At 46.7% G+C, this 19924-nt stretch overlaps 1 protein-coding gene across 2 annotated transcripts in view; it reads left to right on the plus strand.

Annotated features, from left to right (window-relative positions):
* The first annotated feature begins 1399 nt into the window (after positions 1-1399).
* The window catches only part of il1rapl2 (interleukin 1 receptor accessory protein-like 2), a 344386-nt gene continuing 325861 nt past the window's right edge, over positions 1400-19924 (plus strand). The window contains exon 1 of one of the 2 annotated variants that reach the window (XM_047334583.1): positions 1400-2115. The gene's annotated coding sequence lies outside the window, so the exon portion shown is untranslated. Of the gene's footprint in view, positions 2116-2540; positions 2802-19924 lie in introns of those variants that run through there. The other variant, XM_035650663.2, reaches the window with a different exon arrangement.

Raw genomic sequence — 19924 nt, forward strand, 5'->3', positions numbered from 1 at the left:
CTTCTGCTGTTCTGTTCTGACAGCTCCCAGCAGTCAGACAACTCTATTCAGACAAATCAACCAGGCATGTATGTCCACAGAAATATGGCTTACTGAATATTTTGTTTCCGTTTTTTTGTTGTGTAAGCCCTAGAGATGTTGTGTGTGGAGAAAAAAACCCAACACAAATTCAAACCACCATCCTGCTTTCCTTCCAATCCGTCCTCCCTTTCACCCTGTCGTCCTCGCATCTCTTGATTCCCACTTCTCTCCCATGACCCCCCCGATCACTTCTCTCCACTGCCAAAAGGGGGCGACACAGCGGCACTTTTCACCATCCGGCAACATCTCTCTCTCTCTCTCTCTCTCTCTCTCTCTCTCTCTCTCTGTTAAACAAACTCTCTCTGTGTCCAATCCTCAGATTTTTCTTTTTTAACCTCGCTGCTTTCTCTTAACCTTCATCCACTTGGCCCCTGTTGATTGAACGAATCAGTGACAGTGAAGTCCAAGATACAAGAGAGTAAACTAAAATCTTGTTTTACTGCTTTTTCTCTCTCTCTCCTTCCCACACAAACACACATAGTGCAACTGCGATAGAAGAATATGGTATATCTATCTATCTATTTCTATCCATCTGTTTCTCTCTCTGTGTGTGTGTGTGTGTGTGTGTGTGTGTGTGTGTGTGTAAGTGCGCGTGTGGTGCTGAAGGAACAGCGCCCATGGCGAAGAATGTGAGCGGCCGGCTGCCTGTCCCATTCCTTTCTATTGGCGTCGTATCTCCAACAACACAATTCATTTCTCCTTTATCTGGGACTGAAAACTATTTGGCATCTGAAGATGTGACGGTTGGACTATGAAGGAGCTCTCTCTCTCTCTCTCTCTCTCTCAAACACACACACAAACACACACACACACACACACACACACACACACACTATCTCTCTCTCTCTCTCAAACACACACTCTCTCTCTCTCTCTCTCTCTACTTCTCTCTCTCTCTCTCTCTACTTCTCTCTCTCTCTCCTGCTGCTCTGCGCTCTCTCCCGTGGACCTCCGGGCACTTTGGATAAAAGCCTCCGCAAGAAATGGCAGATTCGATGTCTCTTAGCAGTCCGTCGCCGGGCAGGTGCCGAAGTACCTGAGGGACGCGAACAGTGAGAGGAAGTGTTCCCTGTCTGCGAGAGACGCGTCTGATCCCCTCCCTGCAGTTGTTTCGGCCACCGAGACCAAAAGTGGGCTTTCTATTTTCTTCTGGCGTAACCACAGCGGCGGACTCTCCTCCGCATATGCCATTCTCTCATCTCTCCCTCCGTCGCTCCCTCCGTTGCTCTTAATCACAGCTTAGGGCGAAGAGACCAAGCTCCCATCTCCCCACTTCCTTCTCCCCCCCCCCCCCCCCCCCCCCCGGTTTGGAGGAGAATCCAAAAGAAGCGGCTCGAGGCTTTGCGCGCCCCGCTCTTCTCTGCCGCTGCTTCGGCGCGCTGCAAGAAGGATTTCCCAAAGTCATTCACAAGTGTACTTTTGTTGTGTGTGTTTGTGTGTGTGTGTGTGTGTGTGTGTGATTTTGACAGTGAAGCACAGTCCGGGGTCGCATCCAGAGAGGAGAAGCGGGACAACAGAGGAAAGAGGAATTCAAGGAGGAGAAGTGGAGAGCGCGCGCGGCTGTCTCATTTCTCTTTGGATAGATTAGGACTAAAGAGCCCTTGCCTTGTATCAATTTTCATACACCATCGACTGCTGCCTGGATATGGACTGATTGCTTTCCATGGCCAGTCCATTGATTGGCCAATTATCGCTCGGACGTTGTCACCCGGCGAACTTGAACCTGTGTGGGATTTAAACCGGGAAACGGAACTCTGCTTCTGCAGCTCCTCTATTTTTTTCTTTTCCTTTTCTTTCTCCTAAAGCAACACCTCTGGATCGATTCACCGATGAATCAATGTATCGATGACGCCAGTCTGTAAAGTCGAACCCTGGGAAGTTTTCTCTTCCCATTTCCACATCCACAATAACCTGTAAATCGAAGTTCATCTCAAATGAAGCTCATTGGCAGGTGTTTAAATCCATTTGGAAATATTACATGGTATCTGGATATAGGCAACCGCAATCTGCATTAAAGCCACACAAGGACATAAAGTAAGTACAATTCATTACTGTGAGAAACACTATGAAAACGCATAATTGATACGAAAGCCCCACTGCATGAATATTGTAAAAAAACAAAAAAGGAAACGTATCAGGATTTATTACAGTGCTTTGCGGGATTCCAGTTTTGGAGATTGGAAGTTATTTTTGGCTGCGCGAAGTAGAGCGACTCCTTCCCACCACTGCCCCGGACAGAGGGAGAGACGCGCCGAGCACAGAGGTCTGCCCACTTGTCTCTTGTCTCAACAGCCCGTCCCGAAAGAAACGCGTGGGACAGACAGACAGACAGACAGACAGACAGATAGACAGAGGGCGGAGGAGAGGATGCGTAAGTGCGGTCTACTGGAGCAGACTTTAGCCGTCTAACATTCAGAAGAAGGGGGGGGGGGGGCTAGGAGAGGGAAAGGGACCGTGTTCCGAAGGCAGTCCAGAAAGACTGCCCATCAGAGGGCTAGAGGAAGAAAAACAACCTCCTCCATCGGTTCGTTCGTCCGTCCGTCTGCCCCCTCCCCCCCAACCCCCCTCGCTTTTTGGAGACGTTCGGCAGCGCCGGTCCGGTTTCTTGGCGGAGGAGAGAGAGAGAGCGCCAGGTGGGATTATTTCAGCATTTGCGCCTCTGGTCAAGAATCTGTCACCGGCGACGCTTGGATTCGGGATTAGTTTCTCCAAAACAGTAGGTAAGCGGATGTCCCGCTCCGATTTTTACGCACGTGCGCGATAAGTTTACTTTCATGGCACTGTTCGTGTGGATGTGGATAATATGAGGTAGAAGAGAGAGACAGGTGTTCGTTCCTCTCTCTCTCTCTCTCTCTCTCTTTGTGTGTGTGTGTGTGTGTGTGTGTGTCTCTCCCGGCCCGACTGTATATGTGAGAAGTGAATGACCGAAGGGCAGAGACAGCGTTTTTACGCACGAGTGTGAGCGAGCGAGAGCTATTGACAGATTGTTTGTGCGTGCGTGCGTGTGTGTGTTTGTGTGTGTGTTGCGTCAGTGCGCTAAAAGCTGGGCATCGTGAGTGACAGACATTCCCTCAAGGTAAAAGCAGGAGCATTCTGCCAGAGATGCCGCGCAGGATAAACACACCTCAAGTCAGCTAAAAAGAAAAAGAAAATCCAGGAAACATGTTTCAGTTTTCTGCTTATTTGCTTTCTTTTCACTTTTTCCCCCAGGATTATTGTGAGACAGTGGAGCCCTGGACACACTGTACATGCCACCCTCCAACACAGAGGAATCCCCTCTGTGTTGTAGTTCACAGCTCTTTTGTCATCATCATCTCACTCTCTGCTTTCATTTCACATCTCTTTGTGCTCATTTCCTTTGCTTGTTATGTCGTTCTTAGTAGTCTTTCTGGGTCTCCTCGTAGTCGGTTTGCATCACTTGGCAGTTGTCTTCTGAGAGACAGAGCTCAGGTCCCCTTCGCCGTTATGAGCCCTGGATCAGTAATCTCTCCCTGCCTTTGCATACACTGATCTATACTCAGGTATGCTCCACATATCACCTTAACCCCATAGTCAAATCATGCAGGTGTACAAAGTAAGATGCATACCCTGATTTAATAATAAAAAATAAAAAAAAAAACAGTGGAAATAAGCTCTATGAATTCCTCTGCCCAGACGGGGTGATGCACCTTCGGGTGAAAGAGTGCCGTTTAGATTCCACTGTATAATTTTCCCATTTGTTCAAGTCTTCCCAAACACAGGACGCTGTTTGTCTGAGAGCTTTACAGCCCAGCAGGTGCATTCTCACACTCCCTCCCTCCCTCCGTGTGTACAGAGTGTGTGTGTGTGTGTGTGTGTGTGTGTGAGAGAGAGAGAGAGAGAGAGAGGAAGTGGACAGTTTGGATGAGCCCTGTTTAATTGCGAGTGTGTGCCACAATGCAACAGCAGGGCATTCACACACACACAGGGGAGGGATGCGCAGGGTTTAATTATCTCGGCCGTTTAGCAACAAAGCGCCGGTCTGAGACTGCAGGTGTGTGCGTGTGTGTGTGTGTGTGTGTGTGTGCGTGTGATTTATAGTGCGAAGCCAATGTCGTATAGATCAGACTAGTAGGTAGGTGGACTGGCAGCAGAATGACTCCGTCACTCTGACCAACACTGGCCATTTATCACCGGAGTGGGGTGCGGTGGGTGGGTGGCGTTTGGGGTAGTTTACAACAGGGATGAGGGAAGATGAGAGGCGGCTGAGAAACAGAGAGCGAGTGACGGATGGAGTATTCAGCTCCTTTACTTGGGTAGAAATGCCAAATAATAGTCAAGTAATAATACTTAACTTCAAGTCGACGTCCAGAAGTCAAAATCCTCTTTGCGTGAAAAAGCAAAATACTTTGGTAAAAATGTCTTTCTGCAACTGACACGTTATTGTTACGTATGACATTATTAAACTGCTAATGGTGTATTGATGTGCAAACAGCAAATTTGTACCCGTTTTACGCACAGTTGTTCCCAAACTATTGGGTTCAGTCTCCCTCCACCAGGGTCACGATATAAATCTCAGGGGTTGTGAGAAGATTCATGGGAGAGGCGAGGCGTAAATACAAAGTCCTGCTGCACAAAAGTGAATTTCCTCCTCGGTTTGAACGTTTCTCCGGTGAAATATTGGCTCATCTGACCTCGCCGGGCCTTGAACGGTTACTTAAATCAAACCATCCGAGAAGTCTGGAGGAGAAAACGCCTCCGGGGCGCAAAAGCGAAACAACTCAGGCATCTGAAAACGTGACAAGCAGACCCGACCAGACGTTTGTAGTTTTTGTTAGGGCAACGGTTGCTGAAATGTAAGAAGTTACTAGAGCTGGTGAGGAATATTGTGGATTTCTACGAGGAGGAGGCGGACAGAAGAGATGGAAGAAGAGACGGAGAGGGGAAGAGGGCGTTACTGCTCTTTCCTCCATTGTAATTGTTCAAATGTAAAATTCATTTTGTCACATGGTGCTTGTTGCCCAACGGGTTACTGAAACGAAGGGAACCGAATTTAAAAAAGTCGTAGATGTTTCTTGGAAAGTTTTCAACCTCTTCATGGCCATGTGATCACTGACACATCTGGAAAGAGGCAGCTCAAGTTACAGTCGGCTCATGCGAAGAAAAGATGTTTTTTGTTGGAAGTGAACGGGACGATGAAGGGAAAGCCGAGACATCGAGAGTCAACAGGAGGCAGGAAACATGGAACAAGGAATTAATACGGAGGAAGTGTGGAAGAGGAAGAGAAGAGGAGATATAGTGAATTCAGAGGGGAGGGTAGATTTACAGACGTGAGAGAGAGGGGAGGGAGACATCCATAAATCGCGGAAGGGATGACGAGGCGCGAAAAGGAGGAGCGCTCGAAAATATACGAGAGGGGGGAGACAGGCTGGGACGACAGCCGGAGGAGCCATTGAGGAAGGGGCAGAGGGAGATCGAGGCGGGACGCCATCGAAGAGCAATAACCTGCATTACTGTCCATTTGAAATATTGTGGATTCAGCCCGTTTGCACCCGTTATTCCTACTCTGGTCTAGTTTTTATGGGAAATCTCTCCAGGAACAAGTTGGAGAACGGTGTGCCCAGTTGCTAAAAGGTGGCGAGGGAACGTTACCGGGGCGTTTTGGTGTGAACCTCGCCCGACCGTGAATCACGACACACGGAACAAAATGTACTATATCTGCAGGGCTTGGCAAACATAAGCGTGTCAGCAGTTTTACAAATATCACCCATCAGGTTCTCTTCGGAGCCACCATTGTGCAGCTCGTAGTTAAAACTTCTAAATTATGATTTTGATGGAAAAGCAACCTAGTTTCAATGTTTACAGCTGTTCCAGAGCTTTGGCTCATCACCTGATCTTTCGCCAGCATATCCAGTTTTCCCAGTTGCAATGGAGGCTCACATTTGAATTATTTCTCAACACTTTTATGCCGTTCAATGCTGTAATCTACAATGCCATCTATCCAGGGATGATAATTGTAAATGGAGCTTGTTTTCTCAGTGCTGCTCCAACGTCAAGAAAGAACTTTTGCGGCTGTACGTGTCAAGTCAAGTCAACCTGATCAGTTTGCAACACCTCGCAATGTGGCTCATTTGAACAGATGGCAGATATGTAAAGGGCTGCAACTAACGATTATTTTCATATTCGATCGATTCGTCCTTTGGTCCATAAAACGTCATAAAATGGTGAAACATGTCTATCGTGTTTCCCAAAACCCCCAAGATGATGTTTTGTTTTGTCCTCACATCAAAGATATTCCGTTTACTGTCACAGAGGAGCAGAGAAACCAGAAAAGATTCACATTTAAGAAGCTGAAATCAGAGAACTTTGCCTTTTTTTCTCCATAAAAACTACTTTACTAACTAAATGTAGCTCTAGCGTAAGTTCAGGAGTCAGGAAGACTACTGTCATGCTCGCATCTGGTTGAAGCTTTATTCTCGGCCTGTCACCCTCTTTACGCATGCTCTCAGTTCCTTGCTGTCTTTTCCCTGGGCTGTCACTTACAGAGATCAGCTGTTACCAGCTGGTCTCGTCTATCCAATAGCTTTGCAGCACGCCGGCCTCGTTAGCCTATCATCTCGATGCTGTTTGTATTCGAATATGATTCTCTCGCTGCCTTAGTTCTCTCATGCCCTGGGTATGCGCACCCTCCACCTCCCCCGTCATCCGACCGATCTGCACGATCTGCACCGTCTCACCAGATTCTCATCTCATCTCATCAACTCAAGTCGTCAACCACCAACACCACCAGTGCCTGGACTCCATGGGGGGGACATCTACGATATCTCCTAAGTGCCAAACACACATTTTGTCATCATGTCCTTCTGCTAAATCTGTAATAAATATCTTTGCTTCATTCAGCTGCCTCTCCTGATTGAACTGCTCTTGGTGCCAAAACCAACCAAGTGGTTTCGTCGCCTGAACCTGGCGAAAGAACGAGTCATGAATGACAATAATGAGTTATGGGTGTTGAACTTTGACCCATCCACTCGCCACGTTTTGTTCCAAGAATGCACCACAGCCAGTAAAATATAATAACGGAAGAATAACAGCACACCATTACATGAGCTCCATACATATCATGATCTTCTCGTGTTGCATGTTCTCAGCAGCAGACAGGAACTTTCAGCGCTCCCAACTTCGCAGTTATTGTAAAGTTTGTTAAGAAAATGAAATAAAAACAAGTGGGTGGCAATGGAAGCCTTTTTTTCCTCCCAGTCTTTAAGCCTGTAGTTTCTTTGGATCCCCCAGGCTCTGATTACGCGTCCTCTGTTTTACACAGAGACCTCTGAACAGTCGCACGCTGCCTGCCATGTGTGACAGTGTTCTGACTTGTGTACTGCGACATTTCAAAGAGCAACTTTGATCAAAGTGATGCCATACATTGTGGGAATCCTCGCACTTCCGTGAAGCTTCCAGGATAAATTTAATGTCATGCGCTCCGAGATGATCAAAGCGTCTTTATTTTTTTGTCCCTGAAAGAATTGGCTCAATGGCGGGAAGAAATGCATTTCAGCCTGGTGGTTAATTGCGTATCGAATATCTGAAAAAGAACAAGCATGCATTCGAGCGAGTGACTCGAAGTGGCGAGGAGGTTTAAGTAAAATCAGTAGTCTTAAGTTGTGTTTGTCAGTGGGTGTTTTACACCAGGGCGGGCGGTGTCCCCAGCACCGGCACAGGGCTCCGAGGACAGCGGGTCGCTCTGTCAGGCCCTGATCCGACAGAATGCAGTTTTTTTGCAGTGAGAAGGATCTGTTTCCAGTTGTTTTCCTTCAGGCAGAAAGCAACCCTGGGCACGGCACATTGAGAATGCGACGGCGCCTGGTGTATTTTTGTCCCCGCCTCTTGTGCGGTTGGATGGACTCGGGGGCAGGCTTCTGGTGGTGGTGAGGGCAAAGTTCGCAGTTGCTCGGAAACAGCAGCCATGAGGGAGAAACCATAGGCTGCTGCCATATTTAGATAACGTACAATCTCAATCTGTGAGTTCACTTCACGACAAAATCACGGTTTGCCTAGGGAGAGGTGATTCAGTGCTTGTCTGTCCATCCATCCATCCATTACCTCTACCATTTATCCTTGAGGGCTGCAAAGGGGGTCTGAAGCCCATCCCAGCTGACGTCGGGTGAGAGGCGGGTACGACCTGGACAGGTCGCCAGTGTAGCATAGCACTGGTCTATTGATTCAGTGGCAAAACAGAGCACACCAACAACCAAGGCAGTGCGCTGGGACGACGTCCTATGCTTCCAGACGAAAAAGAGAAAGGCGCCGAAAAGACTTTTAAAAGACTGAAGTCTCACGACCTGTCACATCTAAAGACAATGTGTCATGAGTCACAGAGTTCTTAGTCGCAGTCTAGGATTTTGCAAAGACTGGGGATCTTGCAGGGTCACTATTTACAGGACTGCAACAAGATTCCTTTTTGGATTATTTCCCACCATGCTCCTGGTGGAAGTTTACAGGAGGAGAAATTGTTGAACGTTGGAGAAGAAAACAGCAGCGTTCAGCCGCTAGGTGCCCTAGTGTGTGCAATGGTTTGCACAGAAAGTATAAGCCAACAAGAAAAAGAGAGGACGCCGCAGAATGGGGAGACGACGGGGAACACGTGCTGCGACATCGCATGGAGACTCAGGTGAAGCCTCGAAAACGGGTTGCTCTGTCCCCTGCGCTGTCCCCGTTCACGCAACCGCGTAGTTTTGAGGCTTCATCGGAGTCTCCGTGCGACGTTGCAGCATGTATTCCCCTACACGCTTTTCAGCTCCCTGTTTGGCTCTGCAAAGAGCTCACCTGGGGGTTGTTGACGATGTTCACGCCCACTAGCTGCATGAGCGAAGACTAAAAACTTAAAAAACGATAATATCAAACACGGTTGATTTCACGGCAAGAGGACGACAAGGCTGACTCCAGACAGCACGGATCACCACCTCACCCCGGACCACCGAGATGACGGGAGCTCATGATTTCATGCCGACAGCGGAAGACCAAAAAAGCGGAAGAGTATCTTACCTCTTACTCCTCCGGGTGTCAGAAAGGGATCTTTGGGAATTTTAGGACACAGAAAGGAGTTACAGTGCTGCTACTTTTATCGCTACTACAGGCACTGGAACGGATAATAGTGATGCGTGCTGTTGTGGTGCCTGTAGGTCAGCTCACATCTCTGTGGAGGTCGGCCTCGGCTCAGATTGGAGCCCCGCAGCCGACCGGGATGCAGTGATTCAGTGTCTTGCTCACAGTCAGCAGCGCGCGGGGGCCTGCTGACATGAGGGTTTGAACACTGACCATCCAGCGGAAGGTTGCCGCGCTCCAGGCGACGACCTCCCGAGTGCTCGCGCGAGCTCCGGCCCCGATTAATTAATACAAAACAAATGGTAAGGGTTGTTTTCTTTCAAAGATTGCAAAAGGTATTGTCATGTCTTTTTTCCGTCCGTGTCTCCGACAGGGGGACACACATTCTACCCTCCAGGCCGCAGTATTACTCCCAAAGAGCATCAGCATAGCAGCATAGCATCAGTCCTCCCGTCATCGAGTCACAGCGTCTGCACCGCGGCCGTAAACCGTCCCGGTGTTCGACGTAACGGTCGCTAGGCCTCTCCCCGCCACCACCGCAACTTGACGAAAGACCCAATGTGCTTTAATGGGACTGGATCCCAGACTGAGATCACACTTGTCTTTTGCCAAAGAGAAAAGTTGAGGGAACCTCGGCGACAGCACAGAGAGAAGCTGCTGACGGCTTTTTTCGTGCATTATTTCTTCCGGTGGAGCGTACGTGCACCTGTGACTGAACAAGGGATAGGATTTCACAGCGAGTGCCCAGTATAAAGGAGATTCTGTTTGCCGTGTAAGCTTTACATTTTTTTTCTCCCTTGAAAATATGTAAAATTAAACCTCAAGCTCATTTTGTCGTTCTCAAATTTCCACCATTTTACAAGCCAGGCAAACAAATTAGGGGGATTCCAAGACTATGTAGCTTGAAGACGTTTTTACTCGAGAGAACTGGGACAACGTGATTGTCTTCGTACGCATTATATAATCCACCCCTTCTGCTATAAATAGGGTTAAAATAGGGTTCATGAATTTTGTAATGGCTCTCCCGTGGGGTCACGCGGGGCTGTCGCTCCCCCACTTTGCCCGGTTAATGAAATGGTTCGAGGATGATAACCGATGTGGTGTGAGCGCGGGCGCCTCACAAACACACACGGTGGACGGCGTTGGTGGGAACGCGGGGGGGATGTGCACACATCATCAGCGGCAGCAGCGGTGGGAGCGGGATCACTCCTGTGCCTGCGAGGAGCACATCGGGGCTCAACTCATCTGGACCCGGCGGAGTTGCCTTGAATTTGAATGACGCATGTCGGACGGCGCTGTAGAGCAAGTGGAATGATGTTAAAAAGAAAAACAACGTAGAGTGAGATGTACAACAATATACTGTTGGTATCTGTTTCGCTGTTAGCTCAGTACGCCTCCTGTTCTTCTTCCCTGCCTTCTGTCCTTCTCCTCCTCTCCTTTCCGCCGCTCTACCCTCCTCCCCCGCCTCGCCGTGCCTCCCTCGTTCACCCTTCAGCACGCCCACCAGTGTGTGTAGCCTATCCTGGGTTGACTTAACATGGTCTGACAGGCCAATCCCTATGGATTCTGATCAAATAGAGCAATAGTGTACACAGCAGCAACAGTGCGGCCCCCGGGGCCTGCGCGAACAGCAGCCGTAATACGGCAAAGATCAGCGTCCTGCAAAACTGATTCGACGCGTTTATCTGCTGATTCCACTTTGTTACAAAAAACATATTCCTCTTTTTTTCTTTTGAGTGGCTAGGCTGTGTGTGTTACAAGTAACCCATATGAACACACTGCAGGGCTTTTCGCTTGTCACTGCCACGGGAGCAAACTGCTATTTTTCACGTTTTTATCAGTATACCAGATACTGAATATTTAATGCTGCTGCCGACTGTTTTCCAAGGAATGCTATAGCTTTCCAGTTTCATGGCGTTCCAACAAGCAGCCTGTGGAATCAAATTGCAAACACTTGAACCCTTCCGCAGATCAACTATGCTGTTGTGTTATGGTAATGCAATAGGGAATAAATGGTGCAGTCAAGGAAGCTATGACGTCTGATAATTAAACAACGGCGACCTAGGTTTCTAGATCTGCACTGGCTGCAGAAAGAAGTCCGTTGCCATAGAAGTCTATGAGAAAATGACTCCACTCCTCACTTGATCTATAAAGTCAGTAAACATTTTCCTCAGGAGCTTATGGTTCGATCTTTAGTTTCCAGTCTTCTCCAATACAGCAGGATGTTCATTTTGCAAAGAACAGTCACACTTTGAGTCAAATAGACGACAGACATTGGGGCATGGATACAGCGTGATTGACAGCTGGTTCCGTCCAAACCAGCGGGCGACGTCACTGTGATTTGCCTCTTGTTTTAAAACAGAAATACACAAGACAAGAAACATTACGAAGCGTTAGCTGCTGTAGCTGGTAGTGCACCGTGTTTTTTTGCTTTGTTTTTAACCAACTGCCATGAGTTATCACAAAGAACTCACAGTGTCGGAGTGTCCCTGAACACACCAACAGGAAGCGTTTTCACATCAGTCAAACTATTTCAATTTAGACATAATAACTTTCACCTTCGGGGAATAATTAAAAAGGAACTCAGGGAGGTTTTTGTCAGCAGGGGGATGTCTACACTACCGGCTGCCTGGCAGGTAGGAAGTCAGTCGTGCATTTAAAAACTGTTTGGTCAAACTTGGACTGTGGCCTTCGAACACGTCGCAGCAGTGCTGATATTTGGTCAGACCATGACATTTCTGAAATGCTTTAGCTTGCTGAAGTCTCTGAGGAGATCAGCGGACCGTTGGCTCTCTGGGACGCATGGATTTTGGGTGTTTTTTGAAAAAAAAAAATGGCGGAAGAGCACCGTCTGGTGTTTTGGAAGGAGCGTTTTCTGAGCTGCGTGACATTTTTTTGTACAACAACAAATAACAGAAGTTGGACAAAATCATAGTTATGCAAGTCAAGATAAGTGTATTCTTGGCCGTGAAGTCTCCAGTCTTGAGTTGTGATTATTGATTTGTGTTTCTACCGATTTGCACCCTTCCTGCTGCTGGATTGATTTGTCTGTCATCAGGGGAATTACTTTAAAATAAATTTACATATTTTTTTGGTGGTGGGGGTGGGGGGCACCTTTACAGAGATGACTGGAATTGAAGGGTAGAGAGACTCAGCCTGGCTGCAGTTCATGCTGGGTGCTTCACACCCCCTTGCCCCCCCCTGGGCACCCGGAGATCTACCTCTTTTTTTTTTTATAGCAGGATATTTTAAATCTTTGGCTTTTGGAAGAGTATTCAATCATGCCAAGTCAAGCTGTTTCAAGTACAAGTGACGTCAAGAGTCACTCCATCTGAGCTACATGTCATTTTGATGTTCAATGCTGTTTGTACAGTAATACTGTACTGTTGAGGACTTTTCGTCTATCCTCCCTGAGAAACTGTTAGGACGAGTCTTCTCAGGCACCACGCGAGGTCATCTCAGCTATGGCAGGCCGAAACAATCATTGTAGCGAACCGGGAAGTCTCCTCAATATTGAGCTCTTATAATAAATACTTCTGCTTAAGACATCCACGGTTTCCGTCTTCCTGACTCAGCATCCACTCCGTCAATTATTCCATTTTAGCTGAGTCTGGCGAATAGGACTCTATTATTATCTATTATTCCATTTCAAATACTGCTTCTTGAACCGTTTGCACAATAGCTTCTGTCTACATTACGTTGAGGCACAAGCTCTGTTTTTTTTTTTTATTGTGTCTCGAATCGGTACATGTGTTACTGTTGTGAGTGGTGTCTATTAGGGCCGGGCGATATGGCTCAACACAGTATCACGATATAAGTGTTTCATATCGGCCGATATCGATAATTATTGATCATTCTTATGACCTAAGAAACACAAACACGAGCCAACGAGATGGCGCAACCAAACGTGATACTGTTACATGATTGGCTATTAGGCGTGTCGCTCCATACGTTACCGGGTACCAGAGGACGAGTGCCGGCGTGGCTAGACTCTTTGCTCCGGTTTCTTCCAACGAGGAAAAAAAAAAATGATCGAAACGTTCATTTTCTATTGACATTGATTACGTGTCTATCGCGATACATGTCGTTATCGTTTCATCGCCCAGCCCTAGTGTCTATAATAAACAAGCTCAGTGTGCTGTGCGCACCTTTACAGACCTCGTACTTCTTGCCAGACAGGTCCTAGCCGTTTCAGTGAGCGGTGTGACGGCACAGCTCTGATCAGAGACGGCTACACATCTAAACCAGCAGGGACTACACTGTACATTTCACAGCCAGCGTACATGGCTTCAAATCAACACGGGGCTAATTAAAGCCAACAGCCACGACGACACGGTCCCAGTGAGGGCCAGTGCTGGTACATCTCACGTGTTCGCAAATCAGTGCTCATTTGAAGCCAGAGCTCAAAGGCGCTTGAGTGTCAGGCCACAAACTCTCCTTTAGTATAAGTGCATGAAATGATTTAAGAATTGTGATTACTTCTCCATTGTGATTACTTCTTCCAAAGTGTTTTTCAACATTTACTTTTGAACTTGACTATTTGTGATTTGGTTTGGACTTTCTAGACATCGCCTGCCTTTTGTATTACCCCATGAAGACATTCACAATTGTGTGTGCGTGTGTATGTATGTATGTATATATGTATAAACACAGAAGACTTCAAAAGACAGGTTAACCTTTTTGTCCTCTGGGGAGTCTTCTTCAAGTCCCCTCATTGCAACAGAAAAGTGTGTGTGTGTGTGTGTGTGTGTCCGTTGTGTGTGTGTCCGTTGTCTGTGTGTGTCCGGTGTGCGTGTGTGTGTGTGTGTCCGTGTGTGTCCGTGTCTGTTGTGTGTGTGTGTGTGTGTCCGTGTGTGTCCGTGTCCGTTGTGTGTGTCTGTGTGTGTGTCCGTTGTGTGTGTGTGTGTGTGTGTGTGTGTGTGTGTGTGTGTGTGTGTGTGTCCGGTGTGCGTGTGTGCGAAGGCGTCGTCCATCCCCTGGTGTCCTGCTCTCTATCTCTCTTTTCCCTCCCTCTCTTGCTCTTTATCCCTTTCCCTCCCTCTCCATTTATCTCCGTCAGCCTCTCGTCACATCAGCCGTGACTTTACTAATGGAGAGAAGAGGAGAGATGCAGCGTGCGGTTTCTACTTTCATTGGACCAGTAAACCATAAGAGGGTTAGAGGTGACGGTTACGGGTTACATGACGTAAAACTAAACATGAATCTAGTAACTTGACGACACCGACAACATGAACCACATTAACCTATTCAAATATAAGATACAGGCTGCAGCAGGTTTCTGTTGGACACGAAACAAAGCAACCTGGAAAACCGCTTTCTCTGCGTAGCTACGCTGTGTCGGTTGCAGCTGGACCATTACGATGCTGCGCTGCACCTCCTTACTTTGCCAAAGGCCTCCACACTGGCACGAGCTCCGGCCGCTCTGACAGTGTCACAGTCAGAACCCGGACCTTCTCTCTCGTTTTCCCGCCTGCCGGTTTATGACTTTTTCGTCAGTGTGTCCGCAGAGCCGGACGTGGGCGCCTGTCCAAGGCAAACGTGATCAAACGTGGCTTTCGGAAATAAAATAAAAGTGGCAGGATCCCCACGAAACGGTGAGACAATACTGTCGTCGTCCAAAGCTGCGGCTAACAGCTAAGTTGGACCATTTCAAGGTTAATCTGAATCTGAATGCACCATAAAACAAGATGGGGCAGCCCTTGCCTCTGCAATGTGTCACTGTCAAAGCACGGAGTGATTTTTTTTCTTCTTTTTTTTTTTTTTTTTTTACATTTTATTCTCCATCATTGGCAAGAGTAATTTTTTTGCCCTTGTCTGATAGTTTTACTGTGGAGCGAGGCTCAAGGGCGCAGCTCTGCTTTCGGAAGGAGACGGGAACACAAGGGGAAAAAAGGACAGTTGCTCAGTTTCCTTGAATTTGTTACAGGCCTGTTTGTAATCTAGTTTGTTTTAGGACAATATTACCTGCAATTAAAAATGCAGAGTACATTTATTCAAACCCGAACCACATAGTTCGCAATGCCTATGTCCAGCCCTGAGAAGTGTCTCCAGGAACATCAGTGAGGCTGCACCCGACCTCAGCGTGAGTTAAGAGTTGTAGGCAGAGACTGTGGGCCCGGTCGAATTGTCCTTCCTATCTGCTACTCCTTGACCTCAGTGGAAAATGTCATAAGGTCAAGGAAAGGTGGAAAGGAGGACTCATAGGTCTTAGGAAACGCCGACAGCGCTGCTCAGAGAATCGGACTGGACTTTCACTAAACTACGTCATCACGCGACGGCGGATGTCGTTGACGTGCGTCCGCCGAAGTTTCCGAAGATGGACTACTAAAAAGGCTAAAAAATCAGATGTAAATGATTCATATGTGACAGTAACTGACATGATGACGAGCGTCTCTTCTGGGTCATACTAATACTCTTCTACGTCTTCTTTTACTTCTACTTCGGATTGAAACGTTTACATTTGTGTATGTCACGTCATGTTAAATATCCCTGCCGCAATGAATTGTGGGGCGTCTATATCTCCTTTCCTTTCCAGTGTACCCTATGCTAAAGGAGGTAGGGAGAGGAAGCGTTGAAGCTCCTTTCCTATGCATTTAGAGCATCGGAACAGCTCTTAACGTGGCTGCCGATGAAAATACTTGCGGGTCATGTCAAGATTTATGAAACTTAGCTAATTTGACAATTTGACCGTACCCTGTATGTAAAAATAGATAAGAAGCAAATGCATGATAGTAGTCAATGATGGTCTAATTTAGAGTCAAATGGACGATAAAGCACGGTGTGCATTGGAGCATGGATACAGCATGATTGACAGCCGGAACCATCCAATAGGTGGATGGTTGCAGGTGTAGGTAGACGTGCAGTGGACGACCTCTCGTACAGACCCCCCCCCCCCCTACCCACCCACACCTCCAAATGTGGGTTAGGGTTCTGCGTCCTGAACCGTTATGCTGTTACCGCGGTGGGAAAAACAATATGATGAAAACACTTTATTCAGTAATAACGTTTTTGCTTACTCTCCATTTTTCTCTCTATTTTGTCTGGAACGCGGGTTTTTTTTTTTTTGGTCAGCAAAAGTGAGTGTGCGTGACTGACTGTGACACACACACATCTTTGAAACAAAGTACGGGGGGGGGGGAATGAGAGATTGGAGGAAAAATGATGATGAGAGAGAGAGTTGAGAAAGAGAAACTGGCAACGGAGCCCAAACCTGTTTATGTAAACATTAATCTTGGCCAAACTGCTGATAGATTGCCTTAACAAACACACACACACGCGCGCGCACGCGCACACCGAGGCGAGGTAATAGCTTTAATCCCACCTCTCTCGATGGATATACTCCCGTGAATACGACACACAGAGGGAAGCGAGGCCGCTTGTAATTAAGTTCTACATGTGCAAATCTAGTTGTGAAGCATTGCTTATGAGATCAGCTGTATAATCACATCGCCCCAAAAGGGAGCGACCGCTTACTTAGCATTTAAATAGCTTCCTATCCCCTTGCAACTTTGCGTGTGTGTGTATGTGTGTGTGTTTGTGTGTTTGCGCCGCAAACAAATCTTGCAGTACACTGTACTTCATTGAGTGTGTTTCGGTCTGCGTGGAGGGGGGGGGGGAGTGCACGAGCGCTGCCATGTATGCAGGCGTGGGTGTGTTTGCGTCATAATGTATGTGTTCCTGTCAGCGTGTGAGAGTGTGATAAACATATTCCCTTATTGCACACCGTGTGTGTGTGTGTGTGTGTGTGTGTGTGTGTGTGTGTGTGTGTGTGTGTTTGCGTAATAAATCTTGCAGGCATATTATTTCTTAGGGGTCTCAATGGAACATTGTAGTGTCAATAGAGAAGGTTTGAAAGGGATGCAGAGGGAAATCTCAGGGAAAATGAACTACGTGTGTGCGTGCGTGTGTGTGCGTGTGCGTGCTTGCCTGTGTGCGTGGGTGTTTCCTCTGCTCTTCATGATGATCATAACATTTAGCTTCCCTTTAAGGTCAAGAATTTGTGTTGAATTCGAAATGAGGGTTAGGGAATTCATTCACGTCGGTTAGCTATTTGCGTGGGGGTAAAGGGAAACACGCTGCTGTTTGTTTCGGGGTGCGTGTCCCACAAAGGATGCTGCTAAGGCAGTCGACTTCACGGAGGCATTGTTGTTGAATGGAAACATAATGTCAACCTGTGACCTGAAGCTCATCTATAGTAGAGTCGGCTGTTGCTCGGGGATTTGCAACAGTTGTCCTATTTTCCTCCCTTTCTGTTTCACTGAGCCGACGTGCAAATTGAGTTGGCCTGCTCCCCTTCTGGAGATGGGGGCAGGCTGTCTTTTAGAAAATTGATTACCTAATGGGTTTTACGCTGTCGCACTGTCCTTACCCTTGTCAAAGAGGTAAAAAATGTCCGATGTGACACTTTGAAGGATTTTTTTTTTAGAGGATCGGTCACAGATCGGACTCCATCTGGCTCCAAGAAAACAACTGAGGGCCGCGCCTCCCTACCAGAGAATGAACGATTTATTTTATATGTGCATTACTTTTTCTTGAAAGTATGTCTTTCACAGACTCACATTATGAAATTTTCAGCTAGAAGAAGTAGATAAAGCTGCAGGTTGTGTTTGAATTAGTAAGAACTGCTTCCTGCCTTGGGTGGAGCATGTATACTGGTGGACTGAGGGCAGAGATCCTTCCTACGGCACCTCTAAAAAACATATCTTTAGTATATCAGTCGATGATATTAAATAAATAACTCAAACGTTTACGATTTATTGGGATGTTAGGTGCAAGCCTTCCTTCTGGTCTGTCGCGAAGCGGTGAAGCTCTGTCACGTGCAGCTCTTCACCTTCACCATTGATGCCAACACTGCTGCCTGAAAACACGTCAACGCATCGCTCAAATGTCGCACCGGCGTCGTCAACACTGTCTAACCACGGAAAGATGACCAGTGTTGACTCTCAGCAAGTCGCTAGGTGTTGGACTGGAGCGTTGTCGGTAATTTCAATGACTACTTTGACTGGCATGTTCTCGCTCAGTGATACATTTATAGTGATGATTTTTTTCCTTGACTTTATTGACCGATGTGTCTCCCCTAATTTTTGCCATGCCGTGGCAATATGTCCACTTGCTGAAACACAATAATGCTCCAACATAAACAATTTGCTCTATTTCTGCATGCGTGCAAATAGGAGCATAATACCACCAGTACATTTATGATGGCGATATCGAGTCATTTTTAGATCTGTTAATGTTTTTTCTGCAAAAAAATCTGCCCAGGGAGCCCCGCCGAACGTCAGCTCCATTATTATCCTTGTCGTTAACAGCCGTGCGAGCTGTTGGGACAATGTGATATACTGTAGGTAGAAAGTACGACTATCATTTTCGACAGTAAAAGGAGTCATAGAATCAACTGGAAGCGAATGCATGAATTAACAGTTGATGGCATATGGATCTATGTCACAGAATCAAACTGAATATTGTAATTTATTTCAGAACCTGTGCATTGATTGTCATTTATCCTTAAATCATTATTAAAATCACCATCCTCCGTGGTTTTTGATTGACAGTTTGACTGATGAATATTTGATCAGTGAATAAAAAGCCACAATCAGTTCCTTCATAGGAATAAAATAGTGGATGTCTGAAGAGAATAATAAATAGCAGGAGATACTGTATGTTGGTGATGACAGCCCACGCGTCCTTTCATGGTATCTGACGTCCTCACTATTATGGGATTCATTTTCTTTGACATAATCTCCTGTCAAACCTTAAGTCACATTATATTAGTATGTCGCTCCTGACATGGTCTGTAATGATGCATGACTCTATGCTCAGGATGAGGAGAGGTTGGCCAATCAAGTGCCTTGTAGGTCAGCTGCTGGGTGGCGAGATTTGACCAAGATGCAATCCTTTTTTTGTGTGGGTGTTGCTACATTAATTCCCGTGCAAGAGAAATATTAACGTAGGGTATCCACTGATTTCCACATGCGTGAGCCATCATGTCTTTCTTGTCAGATTTGACACCGTCCCCAAAGGAGCTGTAAAACATGTACGATAGGTCCTTGACATAATCAGTTCAGTGGGTCATGAAATACATGAATGACAAATGGGAACACAAAAAAAGAAAATCTCCCTTATTTACTTGAAAGTAAAACAGACACAATAGAACATTATGACACGTCCATAATGACAACCTGACGGCCCCATTTATCCCGCTCATTTCATATTAAGATGACACAGGATGTCAATAAGTAATAGCAAGCGGGAGAGCAGCCATTTACTATTCATAAATGTCTCATGTTATCAGAGAGACACGCTGGGATGTAGATTTACAGCTATTGAACGCGACACGGGGAGAGAGGAACAAAACAGAGGGAGCAGGTTGCAGAAGAAAGGGAACGCATGAAAGAGAGTCAGAGGGAGACGGTGAAAAAAATCAGTGTGATGACAAGTGGCGCTCTCCACAGGCTCTTAAAGGAAGAATGAAGAATGGAAAGAGGGAGGGTTGTTGGAAAAAGGGGAGGAGGCACGAGGAGGAACATAGTTTGAATGTGAGAAGAGGGAAGAAGGAAGAGGAGATGGATGAAGAGTAAAGTTTAGGCTGGTAAGCACAGCATCTGTTCTTAGAAAGACACAGATTCTTTGCTATTTGTGTTATTCTGCCTTTTACAGGAGGGCCCTTGATTGAAACACTGGCTCATTTAGCTGTAGTCATGGGTAGAGCCCGATTTTATCGATATCGATGTAGGATTTTGTTTGTGAGCCAGGAGGACGGTAATACTAGATTTTCTCTAGGAAA

The sequence above is a fragment of the Scophthalmus maximus genome, chromosome 9 (assembly GCF_022379125.1).
Source record: "Scophthalmus maximus strain ysfricsl-2021 chromosome 9, ASM2237912v1, whole genome shotgun sequence".
In the NCBI taxonomy this organism is placed as follows: domain Eukaryota; kingdom Metazoa; phylum Chordata; class Actinopteri; order Pleuronectiformes; family Scophthalmidae; genus Scophthalmus; species Scophthalmus maximus.